We start from the raw sequence: 7,461 nt of genomic DNA on the forward strand, positions 1-7,461 counted from the left end.
CATATTCTTACCTCACAAATTTTGGATTTTTAAAGGAATTTTACATTACTTTAAAGCCACAAGTCGTTGATTTTTTTTTTTTCAAATCACCTTTACAAATCGTTGATTTTAAAAGAACGTACTAGAAGGAGTGGACCGATATTGCCCATCTCCGAACCCGAACCAAGTTTGGACTAAACCGGACACTCTCTTCGAGACGGACGGACATCGCTAGATCGACTCCAAATGTCATGAAACAGAACAGAACAGAAAAAGAGACCAATGCTCTAAAAACCGTTATTTCGATGAGGCACGTTTAGGCCGTATCAAATGATATATACTCTCTATACCTATATACCTGAGGGTATAATCAAATTATATATACCCTCTCTAGGCATATGACTGAGGATATAATCTAGCCATATGGCTGAGGTTATAAAAAGAGATTCGTCTTCAATAGGGGTTTTAAAATACATCATTGGTATTGTTCTTTGAAAACGGCGCCATCTATGGGTCAGATGTCGGTAAAATATTTTTTGCAAGTGGATTAATATTAATTATTTGGCATACTTTTAGGCGAAAATTGCTAAAGAATAAGTAAATAGCAAAAAAAATTGAAAAAAAAAGAAAGATAAATGGGTGTTCATGTGATTTCCAAAAAAAAAAAAAGAAATCCCTCTTGGAAGGTCTTAAATAGGGATTTTACAATACACCATTGGTATTGTTCTTTACAAATGGCGCCATCTATGGGTCAGATGTCGGTTAAATATTAATATTAATCATTTGACATAATTTTAGGCGAAAAATGTTAAAGAATAGAATGATAGCAATTAATATAGATTTAATGGAATGTGAATTGAAAAAACGAAAGATGAATGGGTGTTCATGTGATTTCCAGAAAAAAAAAAGAAAATCCGCCTTAGAAGGGCATTGTTAATTTTTATTTTTAAAACGAGTTTTAAAACAATAATCTATAATAATAATTTATAAATAGCACCATCTATGGGTCAGGAAAAATCATTTTTTGGCATGATTTTAGGTGACAAATATTAAGGAGTATTTCAATAGGAATTTACATAGATTTTATGAATTAAAAAAAGGAGGTATTATTATAATTAGCTAAAAAAATTGGGTTTTTTAAAAAAACTCTTAAACTTTACTTGGCTTTAGAAACCTCAAATTTTTAAATTGTCTTTAAGAACAAATCTTAAAGAATATTCTAATTTTTCAAAAAAAAAAAAAAAAAAAAAAAAAAAAAAAAAGCCGCCTTAGAACGGTTTCGAAATACACCACTGGTATTGACAACTATAAATAGTGCCATCTATATGTAAGATGTCGGATAAAAAAAATTATATTTTGCCATAATTTTAAGGCGAAAAATGCGGAGAAATATTTCAGTTGTAATTGATATCTTTTTATGGTCTATGGATTGAAAAAGAGAGCGCAATTATTATTAGCACAAAAATATTGGGATTTTTAGGAAACTCTAAAGAATCCTTTGGCTTTACAAACTCTCGATTTCATGGCAATTTTAGTCAAGCAAAATGTGGATTTTTTTTTTAAGTAATTTGATTTTCAAAAAAAAAAAAATAAAATAAAAATAAATAAATAAGTAAAATAAATAAATTAATAAACAAACATAAAATCCGCCTTAGGAAGGCTCCATCTATGGATAAGATGTAGGAAAAAATTATTTTGTGGCATACTTTAAGCCGAAAAAATGCCAAGAAATATTTGTAAGGCATTTGATATTAAATTATGGAATGTGGATTGGAAACTGAAATGAGCTTGACATTTCTTTCATAATAATACAAAAAAAATATTAGAAAAATTTTTGTATCAAAAGGTGTAGAAGAAATATATCTGAATAACAAGTCGAATTGCTTAATACGTATTAAAGATACCCCTTAAATATCAAGTTTCGATATGTAACCCAACTGCATCGCTACTTATACATAATAGCGCCTAAAAGTATTGCAATAAAAAATCACATGGGAAATTAGGGGAAAAAATGGAACACTTTAAGTATAGATGGCGCTGGTTATAATAAATATTTTAAATTGCTTGGGCGCCGGCTTGCGTAATTAATGCCAGGGTATCGAGTTTTAATATTTAACCACCAATATACAATTTAAAAACTTTCAGTATAGATGGCGCTGGTTATAAAAAAATATTATAAAATCTTTGAATGACAAATTTAGTATAACCACCATACTATGGTGGATGGTATAAAAAGTAACAATCGAATTGACGTATAGATGGCGTTGGTCACAACAAACATAAATATATAAAATAAAATTGTATAAAAGTATAAAATAAAATTGCCTATCTTATCATCCCCTTGAGTATGTTGACCCGAACAAAAACTTTATAGAATTATTATTGTCAAAATTTGAATTTTTTTTTTTGAATGAAATTTAAAAAAAAAATATTTATTTTGTATTCCAGATTGCTTGGGCGCCAGTTTCTGCTATCAAATCATATTTAATGAAAAAATATAGTTTTTTAAATTTGTTTTTTTTTTCAAAGCATTTTATTTAGTTTTTTTTTTAAGAGGACTTACATTTACTTTCCTCCACCACCACTGCCACCATGAAGTGATTGGAATTTAAAAAATAAATATTTTTTGAGCTCTAAATCGCTTGGGCGCCATCTGCCCTTGGCGAATCACATTCTCCAATTTGTGTTTCACCCAAAATTATTAGAAAATATTACAAATCCTATTGATAGTCGAATTTAAGTATAGATGGCGTTGGTCATAATTAAAATAAGTTGTGGAATAAAATTGTCGTTCGTATCGTCCTCTTGTGTATATTGACCCAAAAAAATGTGTAGAAACTTGATTGACAATATTTGAAATTGACAATATTTTGAAACAAATTTGAAACCAATTGTTTTTTTTTTTGCATTCGAAATTGCTTGGGCGGCACTTTCTGCTTCATTTTTTTATTTTTCAAAGCTTTTTATTTATTTTTTAAAAGGAGTTAGACTCACTTTCCTCCTCCACAGCCCCCTTCAAGTGATTGCAATTTAAAAAATATATGTGTGTTTTGAGCTCTAAATCGCTTTGTCGCCATCTGTCTTTGGTGGATCATATTCACTTGATTGTATTGCACTCGAATTGAAGTATAGATGGCGTTGGTCATAATTGGCAACATTTGAATAAAATTTTAATGAATTTTTTAAAACAAATATTTCATTTTTATATTCGAAATTGCTTGGGCGCCACTTTTTGCTATCAAATCATATTCAATGAAAAAAACATTTCTTATATTTTTTTCAAAGCATTTTATTTAGTTTTTTTTCAAGAGGTTTTAAATTCGCTTTCCTTTGAGCTCTATATCACTTGGGCGCCATCTGCCCTTGGCGGATCATATTCACTATTTTGTGTTTCGTTTAATTGAAGTATAGATGCCGTTGGTCATAATTGGAAATATTTGAATTAATTTAGAATGCAATTTTTAAAACAAATATTTCATTTTTATATTCGAAATTGCTTGGGCGCCACTTTTCGCTATAAAATCAAATTCAATGAAAAAAACATTTTTTTTATTTTTTTTCAAGGCATTTTATTTAGTTTTTCAAGAGGAATTAATGTAAAAACCTCCTCCTCCAATAACTCAGCCATCAAGTGATTGCAATTTAAAAAATATATGTATGTTATGAGCTCTAAATTGCTTGGGTGCCATCTGCCCTTGGCGGATCATATTCACAAAATTGTATCTCACTCGAATTGAAGTATAGATGGCGTTGGTCATAATTGGCAACATTTGAATTAATTTTGAATGAAATTTTTAAATCAAATATTTCATTTTTATTTTATTCGAAATAGCTTGGGCGCCACTTTTTGTTATGAAATCATTTTCAAAGAAAAAAACAATTTTTTATTTTTTTCATAGCATTTTATTTAGATTTTTTTTCAAGAGGTGTTAAATTCGCTTTCCTTTTGAGCTCTATATCACTTGGGCGCCATCTACCCTTGGCGGATCATATTCACTATTTAGTGTTTCGTCTAATTGAAGTATAGATGGCGTTGCTCATAATTGGAAATATTTGAATTAATTTTGAACGAAATTTTTAAAACAAATATTTCATTTTCATATTCGAAATTGCTTGGGCGCCACTTTTTGCTATCAAATCATATTCAAAGAAAAAAACATTTTTTTTATTTATTTTTTTAAAGCATTTTATTTAGATTTCTTCAAGAGGTGTTAAATTCGCTTTCCTTTTGAGCTCTAAATCACTTGGGCGTCATCTGCCCTTGGCGGATCACATTCACTAGTTTGTGTTTCTCCTAAAAGTGTGCAAAAAACATAAATCGTATTGATTATCAACCGTCGATTTGAAGTATAGATGGCGGTGGTGACCCAAAAAATGAAATAATGATTGGCAATTTTTTATTAACATTTTTAAGCAAATATTTAATTTATATACTCGAAATTGCTCGGGCGCCACTTTCTGCTATCAAATTATATTCAGTGAAAAAAAAAAATATTTTTTTATTTTTTTCAAGGCATTTTAATTAGGTTTTCAAGAGGAGTTAATGTAAAAACCTTCTCCTCCACCACCGCAGCCAGCAAGTGACTGCAATTCAAAAAGAATATAATATATATATATATATATATATATATATATATATATATATATATATATATATATATATATATATATATATATATATATATATATATATATATATATATATATATATATATATATATATATGTATATATATATATATATATATATATATATATATATATATATATATATATATATATATATATATATATATATATATATATATATATATATATATATATGTATATATATATATAAATATTTATTTATTTATATATATTATGAGCTTTAACTTGCTTGGGCGCCATCTGTCCTTGGTGTATCATATTCACGAATTAAAGAATAGATATTGTTGGTCATGATAGGTAGTATTTGAATTAATTTTTGAATTTAATTTTAATTTGTACAAAAAAATATTTCATTTTTATATTCGAAATTGCTTGGGCGCCACTTTTTGCTATCAAATCACATTCAACGAAAAAAAAAAATTCTTTTATTTTTTTTCAAAGGATTTTATTTAGTTTTTTTTTCAAGAGGTATTAAATTCACTTTCCTCCACCACCTCCGCCGCCACCACCTCCGCCGCCACCACCTCCGCCGCCACCACCTCCTCCGGCACCACCACCTCCGCCACCGCCTCCTCCACCACCAGGTCTGGGATTGGGATTACCTTTAAAATAAAAATTTTTAATTTTAGGAAATTCAATTCCATTTGATTTTTTTTATTAAATGTCCTTACCCGAGGCCACAGCAGCCAAGGCCAGGATAACAGCAATTAGAGCGTAAATTTTCATCTTTCTCACCAGCTTAACAATGCAACAAGGAATGTTAGTGGCTGGTTAAACAATTTAATTATTTATACAAAACAATTGTTATGGATTAACATGTTGTTGTTGGTGTTGTTGTTGTACTGAGACACGTGAGTGAGTTCTTAGGAAAAATAATGGCCATTTGAGAACAACAAATTAATTAAACAAATCACTTGTAAGTTGTCACTGGCACAAAAAGGGGAACTTTTTCTGTTCTTCTCTTCATTCGATATCTAACTATTCGAGATGAGGTGATAAAAGGTTTTTTACCCCAAGCTTGGGAAAAAATAATGAGACAGTGGGGAAAAGTAGGAAAAGAAAAAAAACTAAGGTCTTTTTCAGGTCTTCAAAAGGTCCTCTTGAAGAAAAGGTCCTCCTCTTTTTTATGGAAAGGAGAAACAAAAAATGAAAAAAAAAAAACGATAGCCTTCTATAGGACTTCAGAAGGTCCTCTCTATGTAAAGAACGCTTAGAGGGTCTTCAAGCCATTTAGGACTCTTGAAAAGTTTTTCAAGAATAGAAGGCCTTCAGACAGATGTCTAATCATTGGAGACAGTCAAAAGGCCTTTTTCCACAAAACGTCTTTCAAGAGGTCCTTTAGAAGGACTTCCATCCATTGAAAATCTCTAGGAAGTACTCCACATTTCGAAAATTTTATTTTTCAATTTTCCCTTCGCAGTGTTTTAAGAGGTCTCTCGGAAGGACAGTCATCTATTGAATACCTCTAGAAGGTCTTCCACAATTTGAAAATTTAATTTTTCGATTTTTCCGTCTCCAATTGACCTTTTTCCGCTGTGGTTAGAAGTGGAAAAAGGAATAGGACTTCAGGAGGTCCCCTTGGAGATTTTCTTTATATAAAGGACCTTCAGAGGGTCTACATGGCCGTTCAAGAGTCCTGAAAAGTTTTCCAAGCATGGAAGGTCTTCAAACAGGCTTTTAGTTATTAGAGACCTTCAAAAATCATTTTTCCACCAAAAGGCCTTTCAGGAGGACTAGGAGAAAGACTTATATCCACATCTTCCATATATAGAAAATTCTACTTTTCAATTTAGCCCTCGCAAAAATTGCGGTTTTCCACGATTTTTTCTCCAAGATTTTGGGAAATAATGAGAAAATATTGAAAAGTTGAAAAAGAAAAAAAAAAAACTATGGTCTTCTTCAGGTCTTGGAGAACTTTTTTATATAAAGAACCCTCAGAGGGTCTTCAAGTCATTTCGGACTCTTGAAAAACATGGAAAAAATCCATTTTGAAATCCACGTCCCTCTGGTCCTTGAAAAAAAATAATTTTTAAAAAATCCAAATCTCTGGTAGTCCTTGGAAAAATTATTCATTTAAAAATCCACGTCCTTGAAAAAAAATATTTCTTAAAAAATCCAAACCTCTGGTAGTCCTTGGAAAAATTATTCATTTAACAATCCACGTCCTTGAAAAAAATATTTCTTAAAAGATCCAAATCTCTGGTAGTCCTTGGAAAAATTATTCATTTAACAATCCACGTCCTTGAAAAAAATATTTCTTAAAAGATCCAAATCTCTGGTAGTCCTTGTAAAAATTATTCATTTAAAAATCCACGTCCTTTTGGTTCTTGGGAAAAAAATAATTTTAAAATCCACGTCCCTTTGGTCCTTGAAAAAAAAAAATAATTCTTAAAAAATCCAAATCTCTGGTAGTCCTTGTAAAAATTATTCATTTAAAAATCCACGTCCTTTTGGTCCTTGGGAAAAAAATATTTTTATTTCTTTGGTCCTTGGAAAAAATAATTCTTAAAAAATCCAAATCTCTGGTAGTCCTTGTAAAAATTATTCATTTAAAAATCCACGTCCTTTTGGTCCTTGGGAAAAAAATATTTTTATTTCTTTGGTCCTTGGAAAAAATAATTCTTAAAAAATTCAAGTCTCTGGAAGTCCTTGGAAAAATTATTCATTTAAAAATTCAAGTCTCTGGAAGTCCTTGTAAAAATTATTCATTTAAAAATCCATGTCCTTTTGGTCCTTGGAAAAATTATTCATTTAAAAATCCACGTCCATTTGGTCCTTGGAAAAATTATTCATTTAAAAATCTACATCCTTTTGGTCCTTGGAAAAATTATTC

At 29.8% G+C, this 7,461-nt stretch overlaps 1 long non-coding RNA gene across 1 annotated transcript; it reads right to left on the bottom strand.

Annotated features, from left to right (window-relative positions):
- Positions 1-5,145: 5,145 nt before the first annotated feature.
- On the bottom strand, positions 5,146-5,463 carry LOC109614138 (uncharacterized). The gene is made up of 2 exons (XR_002195395.2): positions 5,300-5,463; positions 5,146-5,230 (listed from the first exon to the last, which is right to left on the bottom strand). It is a non-coding gene; the product is annotated as an uncharacterized LOC109614138 (long non-coding RNA).
- Positions 5,464-7,461: the final 1,998 nt, after the last annotated feature.

Source organism: Musca domestica, unplaced genomic scaffold (assembly GCF_030504385.1).
Source record: "Musca domestica strain aabys unplaced genomic scaffold, Musca_domestica.polishedcontigs.V.1.1 20, whole genome shotgun sequence".
In the NCBI taxonomy this organism is placed as follows: Eukaryota; Metazoa; Arthropoda; class Insecta; order Diptera; family Muscidae; genus Musca; species Musca domestica.